General features: G+C 42.4%; 1 long non-coding RNA gene across 1 annotated transcript in view; it reads right to left on the bottom strand.

Annotated features, from left to right (window-relative positions):
- The window catches only part of LOC113929846, a 73,758-nt gene extending 51,065 nt beyond the window's left edge, over window positions 1–22,693 (bottom strand). The window contains exons 1-2 of the long non-coding RNA XR_003522346.2: window positions 22,581–22,693; window positions 17,787–17,933 (exon numbers count right to left, since the gene is read on the bottom strand). This is a non-coding gene — a long non-coding RNA (uncharacterized LOC113929846). The remainder of the gene's footprint in view (window positions 1–17,786; window positions 17,934–22,580) is intronic.
- Window positions 22,694–22,922: the final 229 nt, after the last annotated feature.

Here is a 22,922-nt window from a genome sequence, read left to right as displayed (position 1 = left end):
GGGTGGGATTCAGAACAGACGACTAAAGAGCAGAGACAACGTGAATAGTCTGAGAGCAGCTGGGAGACAGAGAGCGTGGATGGGGGGCGGAGAGGGAAATGCCTCACAGTGAGAGGAACATGGTTTAGGCAGAGATGGGAGGGAAGGGCTTCGGGGCAAAGAACCCAGCGGGACTATCTGCACGTGGTAGATGCGGGACGGAAGGATAAAGCCAGTGCAGGACAGAAGAGCCACCTGACTAGGTGTTTCCTTTGATAAAGATTACACTCAAATGAGATATCAACATTTACTGAGCATCTATTATATACCAAGTACTCTGCTATATGTTAGGAATATGATGGTAGAAAAGGTACACACAATCCCTGCTTTCATGAAACCAACCATGGGGGGGCAGTTAATAAAATATTTAGCCATAAGTGATTCAAATATTACAAGGACACAATATGTCCTCATGAAACAACCACCGACTTGCCGACCCAACACCTCGTCATTTTCCTCCAGAGCTCACGGAACTTATAGATGGGGTCATGTTGTGGGGACCCAAGAGAAGGAGCCAAGAGAACCTTCGAGGGAGCCCGGCTCAGCTGGTACTGGCTGCATCTCTTCGGCAAGTTAACTTTCTCAACCTCCAGTTCCTATTCTTAAACATGGGTCTAACAATATCTACTTTGTAGAACCATTGGGAAAATAAGTCCGTGGGAATTGGCCTGCATGTTCCTGAAATAGGTTAGTGACTCAATAAATTGCTAGCTTAGAGCAATTCTTCCCCATCACATCAGTGTCCGGGGAGGCTTTGCTGACAGAGACAGGGCAGGGAAGGATGAAAATGGAATCAGATCTAGGGACTATCTGCTCAGACCGTTTCAGCTAACATTGAAATCTGGTCCAGGTAAGAGGCTTTGAGCTTTAATTAACGTGTTATTTCAGGAAGAACTTCTTGAGGATTGGGACACACTGCTTATTTTCTGTTGGTTAACACTGGCTAGAGGAAAATGGGCATTTATTTTCCTGCATGATTTTAGAATGGAACCTGATAAATCTTTAGAGAATTTTCCAGGTTACAACACAAAGTATAAGACCTTACTTAAGGTCTTTAGCATCCATTCCTGGATGTGCTGACTGCGCCAGGAGCAGCTCACTGACCTGCATGAATGTTTTATTAAAACTGTCCCCAACCACCTTGTTGGAGGAAATTGTGCCTAAGGAAGCATGGTTTTATATGCTTTCTTATGAACTCATGAAGGGAACAAAGGATGATATATGAGACACAAATAAAAAAAAAATTGATGAGAAAAAGTCCACGAGTCAGGTCTCACTTTAAGGAAGCTATGAAGAGGTAAGAGAACAGAGAAAATTCTATTTTTTCCCTATTGATGTGGCTTTTCTGTTGCTATGCAATGCTTCTTAACACCTTCACAGCTATCTGTGCTAAGTTTTGTAAAAAATATGATCTATTAAAATCCTCTTGTAACCCTCAGACCCCAGTGGTTACTGCAGGGGACTGGTGTGGAAAATCAGTGAGAGTCCCCGGATGAGCCCAAGCTACACTCAGAGGAGACCTTGTGAAGTCCTTTGAAACAGCTTCATACATCCATGTGCATGCATCTTTGTCTCAGAATCCATAACATGTTGTCCACGCTGTAATTTTATTTTTGCTGAACACCGTGCCAAGAACATAGGCACATTATTAAATGTTCTCTGAATATCTCCCAAAGCAGACAAATCAAGTTCTCCTCTGCTTCTCCTCATCAGACCCCACCTTTGTCAAGACCCACAGAGCTATGAGACTAACTGATGGGCTGGGTCTGGCCAGTTCCTGAGTCAGCCTGGCCAGACCTGGCAGGACCCCAGACACTTTACTGCCCACATTGGGAGGGCTCTGGAAATCGCCATGCTACCCTAAGTGTGGGACTCCGAGTGGTCCTGAAGACAGTGCTGTGTCCTCACAGGGCCACTGAGCTGCACGTTCCCTCTTATCCTGGAAACATCTTCCAATTCACCCACTTGACCCATGTGCTGTGATTTCCTGATGAGCACATTCACCCCCTGTAGGTGAAACAGCCCATGCTAACTGGCACCCAGGCACTGTGCTGCTCAGCTCTTGGTGGTCCTGCCCCCCCAGGGCTTCAGATCCAGATTCCTGAACCCACCCCTCCCTGGGGCACTCAGCTGCTGCTTAGCCTCTGGGACAGCTCCCTGTGGGCACTCTGCAGCTGGTTGATTTCATTCCTGTCTTTTCGCATCACACACCTGTTGGTCCAGCAGTATCTCCTCCTTCCAGATCCCCGTTCTCTGCCAGCTCAGCCTCCAGGTCCCTGCATCCTCAGAGGAAGCCCACACAGGTCAGGGCATAGGACTCAGTCACTAAAAGCAAGGATCTAAAAAGGTCCCTGAAAGAGTAGGGGCAGCTGTACCATCATGGGGAGCCAGGGTGGAGGGCAGAAATAGTCACTGCTTTTGATGGGCTGCACCTTTGCAGGGGCAGGCGGGGCTATAGGGAGAGACATCACAGGAGGTTCCCCATGCCTGCCCTCCCCTGGGACCTTCCACTGCATTCTCCCACAGCCAGTAAGTTTCTCAGCAGGACCTCAACAGGGACAGTGCTTTTGTACTTCACTCCTTTTCTCTTCACTTCCAGAAGGCCCTGTGAGCACCTCAGGGGATCACTCTGGAATGTGGGTGGGGCTCTGAGTCTCACCTGTCCCTACAAGGCCTCTTTCCTCCAGGCCCTCTCCCTCCATGTGACAAAGCCCCCTTCCTTCAAAATCACGCTGTGCTTCTTCTGCTGGAAAACTTCAGCTTTTGGTCCACTGAGACCCAAACTCCTTTGTTGGCCCACAGATACGTTTCCCACACCGTTCGCCTCTAATCTGCTTCATGGCCTACTACCCTGTCCCATCACCTCCATGATTAGATTCTTCTGCAAGAACAAAAACCCACGTTAACAGTGGCTCAAATGAGGAAGCTTATTTTTGTCTTGTAAGAAAACCCACAGACAGTAATCCAGGCCTCTGCTCCGTGAAATGCTTGGAGACCCTGGCTCCTTCTAGATCATTGTTCTGCGAGACCTCATGGTCCAAGATGATGGCTACAGCTCCAGCCTTAACATCTGCATTCCAGGCAGAAGGATGGAGGGAGGGACAAAGAAGGAGTAAAGGACCCAGGCCAGCTGTCTTTTAAGAAAGTTTCCAGAAACCAGTTCACAACATTTCCACTTACGCCCCGTGTTCAGAACTCGGTAGGAGCTTTATCAGAAAGGGAGCCTGGGAGTTCTAGACTTTATTTTGGGCTTTCTGTTACTGTGGAATAAGGGGGACTGCAAGCAATTTTAGCCACATCCATGAACCTTCAATCACAGTGAACTAATTATCATTCCCCCAAAACGCCATTCCCTTTGTGTACCCCATCTTTATCATCACCCTTTGTTTCTTTCTAGAATGTTCTTTTCCTTCTTCCTGGCCTGAAAACAAAGTGCAAATTCATCCTTCATAATGTCTCAGTCCCTATTTCCTCTCTTTAGTTAGCATCTTCTGCATGCCAGCCATGGTTCTAAGAAAGGCCCGTGCATTAATTCACCGTTGCGGCTTCCCCAGAAAGTAGGTTCTGTCATCAACCCCTTTGACGGATGATGCAACAGAGCCATGGTGAGGTTAAAAACGATGTGCAATGTCGCCGAGCCAGTGACACAGAGCCCGCCCCCCCACACCCCCATCCACCCCCACCCCTGCTTCTCTGCTACTCGTGGACCCGTCCTCACTGGTGCCCCAGCACGGGGCCGTGTTCTGTAAGTCCGCAACCACATGTCCCCTCCTGCACTGCATGTCCCATGGGCGCCACTGACCCACCATCTTGCTGCGTGCAGGCCTGCTGTCTGTGTCTGTATGTCCAGTGCCTGGCCTGGGGCGCACACACTCATATCCTGGGGAAATGATGTCCTGAGGGGACTGTAAGCCACCTGTCCCACCTGAGAGGAGAGGACAACTGCTCTGAGCAGAGCCGGAGTGTGTGAGGGTAAGTGTGGTGAGGGTGACGGGCAGCCCCGGGAGATGTGGGAGGAATGCCCAGCCCAGCCCGGCGTCCTGGGTCAAAGCGAGGGGAGGACCAGCGTGACAGAGGGAGGAGCAGGGTATGAGAGTCCTGTTACCCCACCGTGGGCCGACGGTGCTGGGTGCTGGGACCCAGGAGTGAGAAGGGTCACAGCCAAGCTGAGAGAGGCCAGTGAAAATAATCAAGAGCAACAGGCCACATGGAGGGGAGAGCCGGAGGGGAGCATCTGTCACTAGAGGTTGGCACAGACTGGAGTCTTCAGATGAGGTGCTACTCAGGGATTCCCATTGCAATCAACAAAATGCCACTCTGGCCAAGGAACAAAACAAAGCAAAAAGGAATGTCTAGGAAGAATTTGAGCAGTCCAGACGGTGGCGGTGGAGTAACAGTGCCCCTAAAACACATGGGAGCCCCAGGGCCGACCGAGTGCTCAGCCAGGAACAAACGAAGATGAGTGGGGTCGCATCAGGGCACCACCACAAAGGCTGTACGGGCAACTGGGGCCTGTGGCTGAATCTCTCCACACAAGGACACTGGCTGGCTGTCCTGCCTGACTGGGCTCCCATCCTTGGCAAGGAAACACAGTTCATTGTGATCCATCCCAACCTGCACGTAACTGAAGCTTCATAGCTGCCAAAAGCAAAAGCATTTGGGGTGCGGCTTCCCAGAGCATCCAAGGGTGTGCTAGCCAGAGGGGAGTGTCCTGCATCCACTGGGCCGGGAAGAATTTCCACTGACAAGTGGACAAGATATTCCTCCAGCAGCGCGGGTGGGTGAGTTAAGAAGCAGGAAGTTGGAGGTGACAGGAAAGGAATGGAGAGCAGAGCAGCTTGGGGGAAGCCAGGAGGCTATGGGGCTGGGGCAGTCATTATGCTGGTGCCCAAAAAAGACCCGTGTGTCCCACAAATAAGCTTCAACATTGTTCTGTTTGCAATGGGAAGCCGCTAACGTCTATGATGAGCAGGGGTTCGGCTCTCTTGAAATATCTTTGCAGGGAGGAAGGATCGGTAACAGGAACATCAGTCAGCAGGACACTGCAATGTTCAAGGGAGATGTAATAAAGACTTAAGACAAGGTAGTGGCGACGGGAGATGATGCTGAAAATAAATCTCTTTTCGAAAGAGAAATTTAAAATTGTATCATCTCAATGAAGCCATTCCTCTGCGGCCGAAATCCAGTCGTGCCGACTCCAGTCGGGTGGGCTGAGCTCGGCACTCAGTAATGAATGGCTCTCCTAAAGTCATGGGACACTGCGGTCCTGGCCAGAGCTTCTGAAATATGCAGGTGCATAAATATCCACTGCTTTCTCATACAGACCTCCAGTGATGGGATAAATCAAAAAGTCCCGGCAAAGCAAGGAATGGAAACAAAAAATATTGGAGACAGCAAGGAGGGACCAGCAAACAAGGAACAAATAAAATAATAAGGATTTTACACTCTGAGGATAATGGATCTCAAGCAAAAGGCAGGAGGAGAGAGTCGGCAGAGGCCAAGCAGCTGCAGACAGAGGAAACCAGTTATGCATGTTTAATTTAACAGTTCAGGAAACCCAGTTACCATTTGCATCCAAGCATGTGACGTGCCTTGCTCCTCTCAAGAAACTATCTCCTCTTAGAAGTCCCCATGGCATGACCGCATCCACTGTGGGAATGGCTAACACCAGCCAGCGCAATCCCTTTCTCCGGTACCTGCTTCCAGTCCCAGGGGCTGGAGAGCCAGGCACCCGCTGTGCCCTTGCCTTGTGGCCCAGGCACATGGAAGGTGAGGGGCAGGCTGCTGGGGGCTTGTGGGAAAGATGCTTCCTTCTTTGTAAAATAGAGAAGCTCTCTCACCACATCGGCGGCCCTGCTTTCTGACTTGGGATGTCGTTACCTGAGAATATGAGAGCTGGAATTCTGGCAGCCACTTTGCAACCCTAAGAGAAACACAGAAGAACCCCAGAGACTCTGACTAAGGTCCTGCCATCTTGGTGCTGCTGAACGCACTTTGAACCACTTGCCTTCTCGTTAAATAAACAAAGTACATTCCTATGGTTTAAACCACTGCTGGCTGGGCTTTCTATTTCCTGCAGATGAATAGCTCCTGATACAGTCCCAACTGAAGGGTGTAAAACATGCACGCCTTGCCCCACGGTACCTGGTCCTATCCCTGTCTGATGAGTACACTGTACCCAGGCAGGGAAGGGATATTATTGACCGGGTCCTTCTGCACCATTACCTCTTGGAAAAAAAGAGGCACATTTATAGAACTGTTTAATAATCATAATAACAAATAATTATTTTCAACATCTCAATCAAAATATTCAGTCTCTCTCCCTAGTTTCCAAACAGTACATACTATCTCCATTTTAATAAAACAAACACAAACTTCTTGATGTGCATTTCAATGGCAAGGTACTTACCAGTTGATAAGTTTTCTGTCTCCTAATTATGACAAGCTATCTGCTTCAGAAACTGATATACCCTTCTCGTTTTTGTTTTTTGTCTTTATTCCTGAAATAAAGTTACTTGGAGCTGGCATGACAATAATGCTCTGATGTTAAGCAATTGGATATACTAATCACAACTAAGTTTTGAAAAGAGCAGGTTTTTAATTTCCACAAATCACTATGTTGCTATATTCTTTTGAATTGTTTCAGGCCACACCCTTAGCAGGTGGCCTCTAACAGGATTAAAACACTAAAAAATGTTAAACAAGGCACTGGGATGGATGAACCTTGCAAAGGAAGACGTGGGTATGCAGCGAGACTGTGAATTTGAATCCCATCAATCCAGTCTTACAGATCAAGACATTAAGATTTTTGCTATTGGGCTTTTAAAAGTTTCTTTTAGGTCTTGGCATAACCATATCATAAATCAAAAAAGAAATCCGTGTCAGTTCTTGGGAAATTAAGTTAATTCTACCAGCCAGAACTAATTCATTGAAGAGCTTCAAGTAACATTTGCTAAATGATCTCTTGAATTTGCTACTACCTGTCTGCCCTCACAAAGTTGTTCTTAAAAAAAAAAAAAGCCTTTGACACACAGTTTTACTTCCACTGTCTCCTTCTATGCCAGAATTTTTTAAGACCAACAGTGTCTTGCTTCTATGTCTCTCACAGACAGTAACAGAAGAATGCTAATGTGGGTTACTGAAACCAAGCTCATTACTTGGTTCAAATTAATGTGCATGTGAGACAACACTCATGATGATACAATTCAAAATTGATTTAAAATACTGAATGTGGAGGCAGTTCAGAAAAAAAGAAAAGGCATAGCGATTTGTAAGTGATCAGCGACCAGAGTGGACTCAGAATTCTATAAACTGCAGATCTATTATTTAAGATTACTTTGTTATCAAAGCTAGATAATTTATTCATAATTTATAGTAAAAAATTCCCTAAGTTTGGATGTTGCTTACATTATACAATGCCCAACCTAGACTAGGAGTCATAGGAAATATCTTACACGCACAGCCTGCTGGGAGTACAAAATCCCTCCCACAGTTCCACTGTGTGGCCGTGGCTGAGCATCCTTGCTGGGCTAGCACTCACCCTTTACTGCAGTGCCCATCACCAGGCAGTGAGAGAATGAGCTGGGTTGTTGCCAGAAAAGCACAAGACAGGCTCATGAGAGCTACTCTGTCTCATTTCACCGAAGCCTGTTTTGTTTGATGCATTATTAAAGCAGGAGCAATAATTGTGATAAAGTACCTCTCAGCTCAGTGCCCTATGAAAAGAAGGAAATGCTCGGAGAAAATGAAAGCCCACTTAGGACTTGGACTTGAATTGCTGCTTTAAAAAAAGGGGAGGGGCACCTGGGTGGCTCAGTTGGTTAAGCAGCTGCCTTCAGCTCAGGTCATGATCCCAGGGTCTCGGGATCGAGCCCCGCATCGGGCTCCCTGCTTGGCGGGAAGCCTGTTTCTCCTTCTCCCACTCCTCCTGCTTGTGTTCTTTCTCTAGCTGTCTCTCTCTCTCTCTCTCTGTCAGTTAAATAAATAAATAAAATTAAAATAAATAAATAAATAAATAAATAAAGGGGAAACATCTCTTTTGGAATCTGAAGAGCAAGTTTGCCACCTCTGGCTTACATCAACCAAACTACGAATCCTCATGTCTCTTGGGTATTGGTGATATTCCTCTCTACATCCAAGGTCTCCTGTGTGTTGACTCTGCATGAAAGATGGGTGTTGCCAGGCCATCTTCTAGAACAGATGAAACAGTGCTTCAGTGCCAGGCTCACCAAGCATCACAGGGCAGGAACCCCACAGACCTTACTTCTGTGTACTTCTTGTCTCTAGTTTTTGAAAGCCTGAAATACACATACTTCCTGTATCCTGTGGTGAGGGATCAGAAAGGCCATGGAGAACCATCCCCCAACTTCCCTCACCAACTGTGTGCTATGGACTGAATGTTTGTGTCTCCCACCCCCAAAGTCACATATTGAAACCCTACCCACCAGTGTGATGGTATTAGGAGGTGGGGACTTTGGGAGGTGATTATGATTACATGCAGTCATGAAGGTGGAGCCCTGTGATGGGATTAGTGCCCTTGGAAGGTCCCCAAGAGAGCCTGCTCCCACTCTCTGTTCTCTACCTTCTGAGCACACGACCCGGAAGAAGGCTCTGTAACCTGGCTCTGCTGGCATCCTGACCTCAGACTTTCAGCCTCCAACTTAGAACTTTCTGTTCTTTATGAGCCACCTAGTCTGTGGTATTCTGTTGTAGCAGCCCAAACAGATTAAGATGCGGTGTGATGGTAGAAAGTTCTTGCTTGCTCAGCCTCTGTTTCCTCCTCTGCCAAAATGGGTCTACATGTGTGTGTGAGATTCGTTTTGGTCTGTTTGGGCTGCTGGAACAAAACTGTCATAGACTGGGTGGCTTAAACACAAACATTTATTTCTTACTTTTCTGGAGGCTGGGAAGTCCAAGATCAAGGCACCAGCAGATTTGGAGTCTGGTGAGAGCCTGCTCTGTGGCTTGTGGGTGGCTGTCTTCTCTTGCCCTCCTGTGGTAGAGAGCAGAGAGCTAATCTCATTCAGGAGGGCTCCACTATCATGACCTAATCACCTCCAAAGGTCCCACCTCCAAATGCCATCACCTGAAGGGTTAGGATTTCAACATATGAATTCAGGGGGTGGGGAGACATAAATATTTAGGTCATAATAAAGATTAACTATCAAAATAAACAAAATCCAAATAGAGTAGCTGGCATATGGGGGAAATACAAAGTATTGTATATTGCTATTTATTAGTATTATATCTGCACTTTATTATCAATTATAAAAGGTATCTTACTTATGCTAATAAACCACTGTTCCCTAGGGAACTATAAACTGACTTTCCATCATCTTCAGAATAAAATCCAATAATATTTAATGGAACAGATGCACAAAAATCTAGCACCCAAAAAGTTAAAATTCACAGTGACAGGCATCCAATAGAATTGTCCTTGTATGCAAAGAAGAAGGAAATGAGATGAATAACCAGGAAAAAAGTCAATTAATAGGAAAACCCCATAGAAGTGAAGGAAAAGATGGATATTATTAGAAGAGCCATCATCAGTGTCCTCTGTGTATTTAAGACAATAGAGAAAGACATGAAAACAAAGAGGAAAGAACTGGAAAACTCACAAAAGATTCAAAAGGAACCTTCAGATTTTAAAAATAGAGTAACTCAAATGGAAAACAAATGATCTAATTAATAACGGATTAGATGTTATAGAAGAAAAGATCAGTGAATTTAAAAACATTGCTATAGAAATCAACCAAAATAAGATTAAAGAAAAAGGAACAGAGTATCGGAGCATGAGAGGCTATATTAGTGTCAATATATCTTTTAGAACAAGAATTTCATTAGTGAAGATGAAAAGACACATCTAGGCTAGAGGAGTCAATTGAAGAAGAGGATACAGTAAGAGTGATAATTGTGTCCATACTTCATAACAGAGCACTGAAGTAGGAGAAGCAAACACAGATTGAAATGAAAGGAGAACTAGACACGCCCACAATTATAGCTGGAGAGTTCAACACTCCTCAGTAATTGATAGAACAAGAAGAAAATCTCAAAGAACATAAAGGATGTGAACAGTATTATCAACCAACTCAATCTCAATGACATGTATAGAAAATTCCAACCAACAATAGCAGGATATACAATTTTTTTCAAATGCCATCAGCCATATTCTGGCTGTAAAGCAGGTCTGAATAATTTTAAGAGCATAGAAACTGTACAAAGTTGTGTATTTCATCCAATTAATTAAAATAATTAATCATATTAATTAAAATGTTGATTGTTTTAAATTAAACAATAAAAATAGAAATCAATAACAGAAATATACCTGGACCAAAAAGAAAGAAAGAAAGAAAGAAAACTATCTGGACAAATGTCCAAATATTTGGACATTAAACAGAATGCTTATCAATATTCCTGAGACAAAGATGAAATCACAAGACATCAAAATGTGTGTAATGTAGCTAAAGCAGAGTGAAATTCATTGCATAACATTCTTAAATTTGAAAAGAAGAAAGACCCCAAGTGGATATTTTAAGATTTCCTGCTTAAAGAGTGCGGAATGGGAAACTGAATTAATACAAAAGCAAGGAGAGAAGGACAATAACAAAAGCAGAATAAATCAATTAATACTTTTAAAAAACATATGAACTAGCAGCAACACTACTCCAGGAGAATTTGCTCTTCTAATCATAGCGGCAAGTTCCTGATTCATTCGGATGTGAACAAGGCACAGAGATCCAGAAATTGTCCAAAAAGAAGAGCCCAAATTGGAGAGGATGTGAAATCAGCAAAATGGCACAGGCAATGTTCCCTGGGGAATCCATGATTAGCTCAGACTCGCAGAAGTGTTACAGTAAAGTACTGAAGTGGACGGGGAGTGGAGTTTGGGAAAGAACATTCTCTGATTCATTTAATTTCAATCAAGGCTTTAATTTTAGGAAAGTGAATTTAATTATTCATGTTATAATGGTTACAAACCTGGCATCTTTAAAAACAGGGACTGTTTGTTATGCATGCTGCTTAATCTCTCATCACTCTACTAAGCAAAACTGCAGACTTAGGGTCATTTAGCTGAAGCTCATGGCAGAAGATAAAACTTGTATATTTCCTGGGCGCCTGGGTGGCTCAGATGGTTAAGCGTCTGCCTTTGGCTCAGGTCATGATCCCAGGGTCCTGGGATCGAGTCCCGCATCGGGCTCCCTGCTCCTTGGGAGCCTGCTTCTCCCTCTGCTTCTCTCTCTCTCTCTCCCTCTCCCCCTCTCCCCCTCTGTCCCTAATGAATAAATAAATAAAATCTTTATAAAAAAAAAAAAAAAAAAAACTTGTATATTTCCTTATGTAAATTTGGGAGATTTTGGTACTTGTCAGTGAGGGAATGTTTTACCATGGAATTCACTAAATAGGGGATTTTGGTGCTTGTCAGTGAGGGAATGTTTTATCATGGAATTCATTAAATGGGCACATATGCACTTCACCTTTACAATGGTAAACCTCTGCTATATTAGAAAGTCTTTGCAATTAACTTTGCAATCACTCTATTCGAATTACTCTAGGCAGATATTTAAAAAATAGTAGAATAGAGCCTCCTTTTGTAAAGCAAATGAAACTTATACTAGAGTCTCCCGATACTATAAACATTTTTTGTGTGTGTGTGAAATTTTCCAGTCCTCAGTTTCCAGTTGTAATTTCTAGAGATTGCTGATGATTATTTATATGTCCTGGAGGCAGACTTTTGCTAGATTAATTCCTATAATCCATCATTTTTCTTTTCTCCCTGTCCGTGTCCTGAATCTTTTTACATTTGATTGCAGAACTTCTGAGAAGTTAAATTTTAGAAAATGTATAGTTTTGTGGCCATCTGCTACACCGCATGATCACATGCACTGGTATCACTTCTTTCTCAAGACATTCCAACTTGTTTTAACAAAATTTGACATTTTCACTATGACAATCCTTCATATTTACAAGCTCTTCACCAAGATGTTTCAAAAAACTGAAAGTAAATTTCTCATTTCCATTCTTATGAGGATGGATTATCATGTTTCATCTGGGATAATCAGGGATCGTCCTTTGCAGAGGGATATTTGGAAATATAAGTGAATACATTTAATAACAACGGTGCAATTACAGTGTTTGTTTTGTGACCTTTTCAAAGAAGGCCAATATCAGTTGTTGCTTTAGGGGGTAGTCTTATCTCATAAAAATCCTGAGATTATCTCCACCAGATATCATATAAGAGTATAAACAATCATTAAAAACATCCCTGCTACTCAGCATGTGTAGCTACACATTCCTAATAGGAATAGAAAGAGAAAGCTGGACAGCCCTTCCCAGCCTTGAGGATCTGGGATTTGAAGGGCTTCGGAGGGGCTTCCCACAAGGCAAGTGGTGTGGGGGAGGTAACAGGCACAGCAGTTAGGTCCTAATTGTGGCTCAAACTGGCTTAAAGCATAGTGAACTTTTTTTTTTTAAGATTTTATTTATTTATTTGACAGAGAGATAGAGAAAGAGCACAAGTAGGCAGAGTGGCAGGCAGAGGGAGAGGGAGAAGCAGGCTCTCCGCTGAGCAGGGAGCCGGATGGGGGGCTCGATCCCAGGACCCCAGGATCATGACCTGAGACGAAGGCAGCCGCTTAACTGACTGAGCCACCCAGGCGCCCCAAAGCATAGTGAACTTTTGATCTCACACATCAAGCCATCTGAGGAAGGGTGGCTCCCAGGCAGAGGGGCTCAGCTCTGCCCCTCAGCTTTTGGTTTGGGCGATTCACTTTATCAAATTTGTGTGGATCATATTCAACTGGAGTAAAACAGATTTCTGCAAGCAAGTTGGTGTTTATGTTAACATTAGGAAAATTGCACTCAGTTAATTTTCAAGTATTAGATGGGATCACAGAATGAATTGGGGACCCCTGTGTGTTACTGAATTCACAACTGAATATTTGAATGAAATTAATTAAATCAATTACAGCACGTAGTGAATCCTGTTCTGCATGAGACACAAGAGTAGATTTTATGTTGGGAGCAGGGAGGGAGTGTGGAAAACTTCTGAACCAACATCAGCTACTACCTCAGCTAAAATTTATTTGAATTACAGAGAGAACGAGAGAAATTATTCAGCTATCTGGCCATTCCAAAGTATTTAAAATTTCTGATTCTTGATTGAGGACTTTCCAAGATAGCAGAGGAGTAGGAGATCTTAGTTTTGTCTGGTGCTAGGAATTCAGCTAGTTAACTACCAAATCATTCTGAACACCTGTGAACTCAACTGGAGGTCTCACAAAGTATTTAAAATTTCTGTGCTCCTGCGTGCACATAAGTATAGCACCTAAAATGAAATGTGGTTTATTGAATACCAAAAATAAAATAGCTAATATAGAGCATTTATTAAGCTTTGTAAACCATGATGCTAAGTTCTTCACCTGGATACATTTATATAATACTAACAAAAACCCAGAAGGTAAGTGCAGTTTCCAGACGAAAAATTAAAATCACAAAGAGGTCAAGCAACAGGCACCAAGTCACACACCAAGTCTAGGCAACTCTCTAAGCCTAAATTTGGTCAATGCCTTCAGAGAAAAACATTCAAATATCATGGGGATTTTGAGTTAATAATCATACATTAACATAAGTGCATAAAATGTTAAGATCTAAATAACAGATTGATAAATTTTAAAAAAGGGAAGTGATAAATGGAGAGTTAAGTAACCATTAGCTAGGTATTTGGTGTTTCTAATATACTACATGACTTGAAATGTGTTTTTCACACAGTATTCAATATCGTATTCCATTTATTATTGCTTATATAATGCTAGAATATATTGGAGACCTACAAACATAATGGTAAGTTGCTATCTTGTATAACTGAAACAATCAATTAAAAGGGATTACAAACAACTTGCAAAAAGTCCATAAAACTTTGATTTTAAAATGAGCCCTAAGGCGCCCGTCCTTCCCCATCCCGCTTCCCGTGGCTTCCTCATTTCTCCTTTGGGATGTCAACAGAGTCCTGCACGTGTCTCCATGAACGGTCTCCTGCAGGTGCCCTGTGATAGTTCCCCACAGTATAACTGCCACTCCACGAACACTCCATGCATTTCAAATTAAATACTCTATATGCTGGAATGTTCTGGGAAAAGCCTTTTTTGTTTTGTTTTGTTTTAATCTGCTAAAATAACCTTGAAAAAAAATCTTAAAATAATGAAATGTATTTCTCCCTATACCATTAATGAGTCATAGCTATTAAAATACTATCAATGCCAGAAGTTGGGTTTCAATATTTAAAGTATCTTCAACTTAAGGAAGATACCTTTGTGCTTTATTTTTCCAGATATATAAAGAAAAATAAATGGCTGCTGGGGAGACCTGAAGTTAATTTGGGAATCCGAATTTCCAAAAAGAGCAAGATGAGGCTGTTTGCAGCTTATGACCAAAAAAAAAAAAAAAAAAAAAAACTCTTACGAATGTCAACAAGTTTTTATTCTACTACTTATTCTTATTCTACTTATTTTATTTATTTATTTGACAGAGACATAGGGAGAGAGGGACCACAAGTAGGGGGAGTAGGAGAGGGAACACAAGCAGGGGGAGTGGGAAAGGGAGAAGCAGGCTTCCCACTGAATCCTTTTGCCAGCATGTATTGGTTTTAAGGTCTTTCTTTTTGACCTTTAAGGGTCTCCTGGGGTCAGCTCTCCAGGATCAGGAGGGTTTATGTTTATTCTATGTTCAACGTTGCTATCTTTGATCATAGCCTTGTCCAACTATTTTGTATTTTGTGAGCAGTTCCAGTGAGGGATACAGTTTTTGAAATACCAACACCAATTCTATGTTTGGAATGCCCTGGATATATTCAGCTATTCAGCCCAACACTTACTTCTGTTCTTTAACATATCTGTCAAACATTTGAGGGAGAATTTTACTTACACTATACTGAGGAGCAATTCTGTTTACTCAGCATAAGCATCCAGAATTCTTCTTCCTTTTATGTGTTGTAATTTTCAATTATTTTATAATAGTTAACTTATAATAATTATTAATTATTATATTATTACACTATTATAGTATTACAATAATTTACTATAATTTACAGTAATACAAAAACTCACATTCTTTATGAGTTTACCTTTATCTCTACTCCCTTCTTATTGATAATTCTTTAATGCTTCTATCATTGTTAGTTGAGTAGACCTGATCGTAACATTATGAAAACCTGAGGACTTAAGTGAATGGATTTTTTTTTTAACAACTGAAGTGATGAGATAGAAGGAAAACTTGCTCTGAAGTGCTCTGAATGTGAGACCTTCTGCCAGAACCTCACAGATGTCACCGTCTTTGATACTCACAGTGACTCTGGGAGGAAGGGACTGTCGCGTCCTCTCAGAAAAGAGAGACTGAAAAATCACCTGACTTTTCATCCACTCAGATACTGGCAGAGAATCAAATTTATGGTGTCAAATTAATAAATTACCTATACTTACAAATAGTTTCTAGAAAAGACCCCTTCCAATCACACTCTTGGTTGAAGATCTCCAGACTGCGACTAAAATGTACAGATCAATCGTGTTACAAATCTGTGGGACTTGCCCTTTGAATGGACAAGTCTTAGGCATTTAATTGAGATGATATATTTTCTAAGCAATTCAAAGAAACTTAGCTTCTGCTTGAACTTGTGTAGACTCCTCAATTCACCTGAGCCAGCACACCTGCCTTAGGCAAGACAGAGCTGGAATACATAGAAAAGCTATGTGAAAAAGAAAACATTTTTGTACTTTTACCATCAAGAAATAGATTGACTTGATTATGCTAATTACATCCACTAGGAAGTAAACTCCAGTAGAAACTAGTTGGGAGAAAAAGAATAACTAAAAACCCCAACCAGAGTTATTACAGATCTATGTCAAGTTCTCCTGGATTCTAACACTGGTGCTGCATTCACTTTATAAGCTACCAGTCAATAAACATAAACATGAATTAAATAACAAATGCATTACCATTTTGAAGAACTAATCATTTATACTGATAATCAAAAGAAGACGTATGTATATATATGAGATGTGTTACACTTTCCTTAATATAATTTTTGTTATAGTAAAATATCTTATGGATGTAATTAAGAAACCAATAAGCGATAACAAAAGAATGATGCAATGCATGTTCAGATTTCTTAGACTTGTGAAACCCTAGAAACTAAAAAGCAAGATCAAGAACAACTCACTTGGGTGCCTTGCCTGTGGTTTCCAGAGGAAAAGACAAACATCCACATGGGGTTGCAGACCCCACCCCGGACACACAGCCCCAGCCCAGGAAGCAACATGCTTCAGCAAAGAATAGTCACCACCTTTGACTTATTTTCCTAGGACAGCAGAGGCTCCTGGTAACTACCATGAATTACCTTCACATTTATAAAAATAGCTGTAAATTTGAACATCTGGAAAGTCAATAAAAATACCACCATATCTAGATACGAAAATTTTTTTTGACCCAAAAGTAGTTCAGGCCAACTTGGAAATAACCATCTCTATAATCATGAATAGAATCTACTAACACTACTACAGTATCTTTGCCAGTTTGAAAGAAAAGAAATGTAACTGCAAATCCCAAATCCCAATAATGGAAATGTCCTTGGCGGGGGGGGGGGGGGGCGGTGAGGGGGGTGGGGGGGTGCTATCTATCAAAGCACCTGATGATCCTCTTCCTGTCTGAATCTCCCAAGGCTATTTGGGGTATGTAGGTTTTTGCATCTTAAACAAGCTTTACCGCAGCACAAAAACATTGCTCAGCCTCATGGACCAAGTGATGAAAGTGATGCAAAGAACAACTGGAAAGATGAGCGAGGAAGGATGCCAAGCCAGACCTTCTCGCATGGAACGTCTCTGCCAGCCCACACCCACCCACCGCATGCACTCAGCAGCGCCAGCGCCGGGGAAGCTGAACCAGGTGGAAGCCCAGCGCCCTTCTGCACTCAGTCATTCTTACAGGTGGCACAGGAAGAGCAACAACGGGCCTTTGGAAAGGTGCTTGCACAAATAAAATTCAAGGGTTTAAAGAGTTAAAAGAAACAGGACTTGCTAAGGCAGAGGGGGGAAAAAAGCCATAAGTTGTGATTTATTCCCTTTGAATTGGCACCAACTTACTCTGACTTCACAGTTTTCTTCTCCTTATAATGTGTCAAGTTCGTTCTGCATTCTGTAGCTTAGTGTGGGCTCAGTGGGAAGAGTTCCCTCCATTTTCCCAAACCAAATACAGTGACCAGAATTAAGAAGTCTAAAGTTTCTGTCCTAGCGCAGAAATCAGAACTGAAATATTTCTCAGATAGGTCATCCATATGCTAATACTTACTTCAGAAAGCCTATAGGTTACTCTGACTTTCCAGTATTTTCTCTGGACATTCTTATTAACCAAAGAAATGTGGGTGATTCGCTGCATCTAGTGTATGCAGAACATCTAAAGTTTACACGTGTATTTGCAGAGTATCTAGTGTACACAGAACAACTGGTGTTTGTGGAGTATCAAGTGTGTGCAGAGCACCCAGAGCCTAATCACTTCTCGGCCTTTTGGCTAAGATCAAGTGTAGAGCACCCAGTACCTAGACATGTCATGTTTACAGAGCATGTAGTATTTGCAGAACACCTAATGCTTGTAGTATATCAAATGTGTACAGAGCACCCAGTATATAGAGAGCACCCAGTGTGTGCTGGCTCAGGACACCCAGCTCTAGGTCACGGGCTGGGAACGACGAGGTCAGTACTCACCACATTCAGCCCACGCAGTCAGGTCCATTCTCGCAGGTCCTGCTGCGAGCTTGAATGCCGCCCCCACACTGGGCTGTGCACCGTTCCCAAGGACCCCAGCCTGTCCAGAACATGTGCGGGGGACACAGCAAATGCTCGTTGCAGTATCTGTGATGGGGAAACCAAGAGGAAAAGGAAACTGTTCAGGGCAACATGAAGCCACAGACCTTTCCACGGTCCGTCCCCGCACCGATGTTGAACACATGGGCATGCTCCACGTGGAGGGGCTCTGTGAGTGCGGAGTGGTGGCACGGTAACGGGGGCAGATGTGGTGCTGGCCATGCTGTGAGGGCACAGACAATGGGATGCGTGGGACACAACGAAGGAAACGCTAAACTCACAATGCAGGATGGAGTTTCCTGTGCAGCCAATCAGAGGAGAAAAAACGAAAAAAAAAAAAAAAAACCTTCAAATAGACACCCAAAAATGCGCCCATATAGAAAAAGTGTGCGTATTGAACATGGGTCTTCTAGGTGTAAATGTTAAAAACTAACATGGATTTAAAATGTTAAGCCAACAGGGGCGCCTGGGTGGCTCAGTCGTTAAGCGTCCGCCTTCGGCTCAGGTCATGATCCCAGGGTCCTGGGATCGAGCCCCCGCATCGGGCTCCCTGCTCGTCAGGAAGCCTGCTTCTCCCTCTCCCACTCCCCCTGCTTGTGTTCCCTCTCTCGCCGTGTCTCTCTCTGTCAAATACATAAATAAAATCTTTAAAAAACAAATGTTAAAGGGCGCCTGGGTGGCTCAGTTGGTTAAGCGACTGCCTTCGGCTCAGGTCATGATCCTGGAGTCCCAGGATGGAGTCCCGCATGGGGCTCCCTGCTCAGCAGGGAGTCTGCTTCTCCCTCCGACCCTCTTCCCTCTCGTGCTCTCTATCTCTCATTCTCTCTCTCAAATAAATAAATAAATAAATCTTTAAAAAAAAATGTTAAGCCAACAGAGAAAACACTCTCTCTCTATACGGTACACACACACACATTTTATAATCCATATTATGTATTTCTATAATTTAATAGAAAACTATAAGTTTTTGGAATAAGTCCCATTTTATATATTATTTAGACTTATTTTTTTAAACTTATTTATAAACTTCTTGAAACTCTCTCAGACAACTTTTGAAAAAAGTCTAACAATTATCCAATAAAGAACTATATTCCCACCTTCCGATAATCATCTCACTTTTCAATTTTGGAATGTACTTCAATGTACTCTCCTACATTCCCAGTGCGTAGTCATATATCCAAATCCCTGTTTATCTTTATAATTAGTCTTATTCTCTGTACTTGTTGGTACTACAAATGTAAAATGCATTTCAAACTAAAATTTCCATGTGAAAGATCGTGAAATGCAAGAAGAAAAAGAGAAAGGAATTCTCCAGTTCACTGCCTCTAGGGTGGCATGGGGCTGTGTGAATATGTAAAAATCCTACTTCATGATCTAAAGGGTCCTGTAAGTGTAATAGTTTGTGCACTAAGTCTACTAGGGGGAGACTTCTAGGAAATGGTAGAATTCCTTTGCTCCCTTTTCCTTCCCAGATCCTTTCTTTAGAAATAAGAGGATAATAAGTGGGTCTCCTTTAAGGCACTCATTGCCCGCAGGACACGCCGTAGACAGACTTGCAAAGGTCTCTCCCCGACCACAGATGTTCACAACCCAAGACGAACATGAGGAAACGGACAAAAGCCCAGGATTTGCAGGACGGAAAACATCATATTAACTCAGTGCTATCACTACATCTTATATATACCAAAGGAAATGCATTCGGGAGTAGAATAAAGGAAAATGGTAGCTAGTGACTACAAAAAAGTGTTTTGGGGAGTTTGGTTTTCTGACACCAGTCCAGGGAGGTGACAACAACTTTTCCTTCACATCAGAAAAACTCCTGATAAAAGGTAGAAGGTAATGTGAAGTTGAAGGTTATCAACAAGGTGAGGCATCTTGAGCATATTGTGGTGTTTGGAGAAAAATGGAAAGTACAAATAGTAAGAGTCAAGTAAAATATGTTATTTAGGAGACAAGGGAAATGAAGGAAATGATAAAGAAGCTGGAATAACCTATTTTTATGGTATGGTGAGGATGAGCTTGAACTTCATTTTTAAGTGATCAAGAAGGTTCCACAAAGCTCCAAGGACAAGATAGCACCGTCAGAATTAAACAGTGAAGGCTTGTCCCCAGGGGTTGGCGGGTCATCTTCTGGTGGCCAGGAGTGCTGAGATTTCAGAAGCTGACTGTATTTCTGTGTGGTGTCTGAGCCCTCAGACAGGTGAGGACATGGGCTGGAAAAGCTTATGGAGCAAACATAAGCCAGTCTTTGATGTGAAACTTTTGGATTGAATTGGGAAAACAGATGCAAATGCCAAACTCCAAATAACAAGATTGCAGTTTAACTGTGTGGTGACATGACCAAAATCAGGAATGAGGGGAAGCTGGAACCAGGGTGAACCAATGAACAGAGACCAAGACATGATGTTCAAGAACCTAGGGGTTCCTGCTCAGCGTTAAGTATGAGAGGCATTGGCAGTAGGGTGTGTCTGCTGAGGCTTATATGTACACGCGAAGAAGACATTACCACAATCAAACATGAGATAGTAAATAGCTGGATAAATGTGATGATGGCCACATGATAGAGAGGTAGAGCATGTGCATGGGGTTTGATAAAAACAGAAATACGTTTGGTCTGCTTCTCCCTCTCACCCTACCCCCTCTTGTGCTCTATCTCATTCTCTCTCTCAAATAAATAAATAAATAAATATTTAAAAAAAGAACTCTCAGCATTTAATTCCACATAGCACCGTGTAGCTTCTCTGACTGTACAGCAGGAAGCGGAAAACAACTGGTTCGCCACCATTTACAAGGCGCAGGATGCCCAGACTCCATGACACTAGTTTCAGCTCCAATAAAAGAAGGGGTAGGGAGGGCAAAGAAAAACCTTTCTTTAAAATCCTCATCAAAACTCTGACTATTAATAAAAATAGGGCAACTGAACTATCATTTTCCCTCACAGAAGCAAACCACAGTGCACAGGTACCTTCTTACTGCCCACAGCAGGACACCTCTGAAACACTGGACACAGTTTTATAGTTTAAAAAAAACCAGAAAAGCAAAAAAAAAAAAAAAAAAAAAAAAAACAAAGAAAAAATGAAACAAAACAAAAACCGCAGAGTCACTCTGAAAGGTGCAGGTAGCGTGGGGTTTTCAAACAGTTTTATTACATCAATTGAGCTGCATTACAAAGTTACCAAAAACTTGCCTTCCTTTTTTTTTTTTTTTTTTTTTAATCTTTCTCCTTTAAGTTCCTTTTTCCTTCAAGCCATCCTTCTACCGTAGTCCTCGGGAAACAAGCCACAGAAAGAGCTGTTAAAAATGCCACCCTCTAAAATTGCAGGATCTCTGACAGGGAGGTCAGAAGGGAAATAGAAACGGCTAGATTAGCTCCGTCCTTTCCACTGAGGAATCCAACCTACTAGAGACTGCTGTGAGGCAAAGCCCCTGCCAGCCCTTAATTCCGGATTCCCTGTAATTGTAAGGAAGCAGTTCTTCTGAGACCCCCTGCCCCCTACCACAAATAGCTTGTGCTCCTGAGAGAGTGGCCTCATGTTATTCATAATCACAAACAGCAGGGGGAACAGGAAGTGAGTTACTTGGGGGGACTCCAGCTCTGCTTGTTTTAGGGTTTTTTTTGTTTGTTCGTTCTGATGGACAAATATCTACACATTGAATACATTCTTGGGATTTCAGTTCTGCAGTCTTCTGCACACTGTTGACTTTGACCAAATAACTAGCAAGTTTTTTGGGTTTTTTTTTTTGTTTTTTTTTTTAATTTCACTGGATCTCTTGGGCTGCTAGCCTCTTAAGGCATTGAAAGTCACAGATGCATTTCAGAATGCATTAAAAATTAAAATCTTAATTTTGCTATGCAATGACATATTCTCATTTTACATTTTAAAGCAATTATTGTTTCTCCATAAATTATCCATTTTTTATCATCTCGGTCTCTGCTGAAGAAATTCCTTTCAGAGTCCCATGTGAACTAAATTATCAACACTACATCACATTTCATTTCATATTTCTTTATGTTATAAATTCTGCTTCATTCTTATCCATCTCATTTATTAATTAGATTTCCATTTTTCTTCCATTAATAAAATGAATTATGAATGTTACTTCCATAAACCAAATAGCGTCTTAAATACGTAAGTTCCCCAGCCAACCGCGGCATCCCGGTTTTCCCTGAAGACTTGCTTTATACAGAGTTGCACATGGACACCCAACAAACACACATAACTGGAGTAAAGGAGCTTGGTCCTCACTGCATGTCCAAATGCTTAGCCTGAGAAAGTTCATGGCAAGGGTTAGTTGACGGCAGGGAGATGGCTGTGCTCCCGAGGGAGCCCGGCAGAGTGGAAGAGCACTTGCCTGCTCATCTGATGTTTTAGAGGGTTTCAAAACTTTCAGCTAATCTTAACGTGTACAAAGTTCTGAAAGAGCAAGGAGACAACTCAACTTGTGAAGGCTTTCCCCTTACCAAGAGGAGTGGGGGGATGGGGGTAGGGGTGGAGGCAGGGGTGGGGTCAAACAGTGGTGTGCCTGGTGCAGGACGTGTCCTGTGATCACTTCACGAATAGCACACCCTGCTTTGTCAACATCATCCTTCCTTTCTACTGTTTACTAAAAAAGGAATGACATCTTCACTGGTGACTGAGGAACATGGTTAAGAAAGAAAGGGCTGATGGCTTATCGATGGGTTGTAATACTCACCTGGTAAAGGTCTCAGTGAATCTGATGTAGTTGTGCTTTGGAATATTAATCAAATATCAAATATCTCGTTGGGATATTTTTGGGAGAGTCTCCCTCAGTAAAAATGCCCTTTGAAGTGGTACCACCTGAAAAAGGGTTAATACGACTTAATTAAAGGATCATTGTAAGCCATGTACTTTTTCATTAATGAAAACAAAAAACATGCCAGTATAACAGAATAGGAATCTTAAGAATGATGTGAAATTTACCTACATGGATTAATAATAACTGTAAGCCAGAATGTACTTTAAATGTGTAGGAGAGCATTAAAGATGAAATCCACAATTTTGTGAGGTTGGAGCT

Source organism: Zalophus californianus, chromosome 5 (genome assembly GCF_009762305.2).
Source record: "Zalophus californianus isolate mZalCal1 chromosome 5, mZalCal1.pri.v2, whole genome shotgun sequence".
Classification (NCBI taxonomy): domain Eukaryota; kingdom Metazoa; phylum Chordata; class Mammalia; order Carnivora; family Otariidae; genus Zalophus; species Zalophus californianus.
The sequence above is the reverse complement of the archived record's forward strand: the minus strand, read 5'-3'. Positions and strand labels throughout refer to the sequence as shown.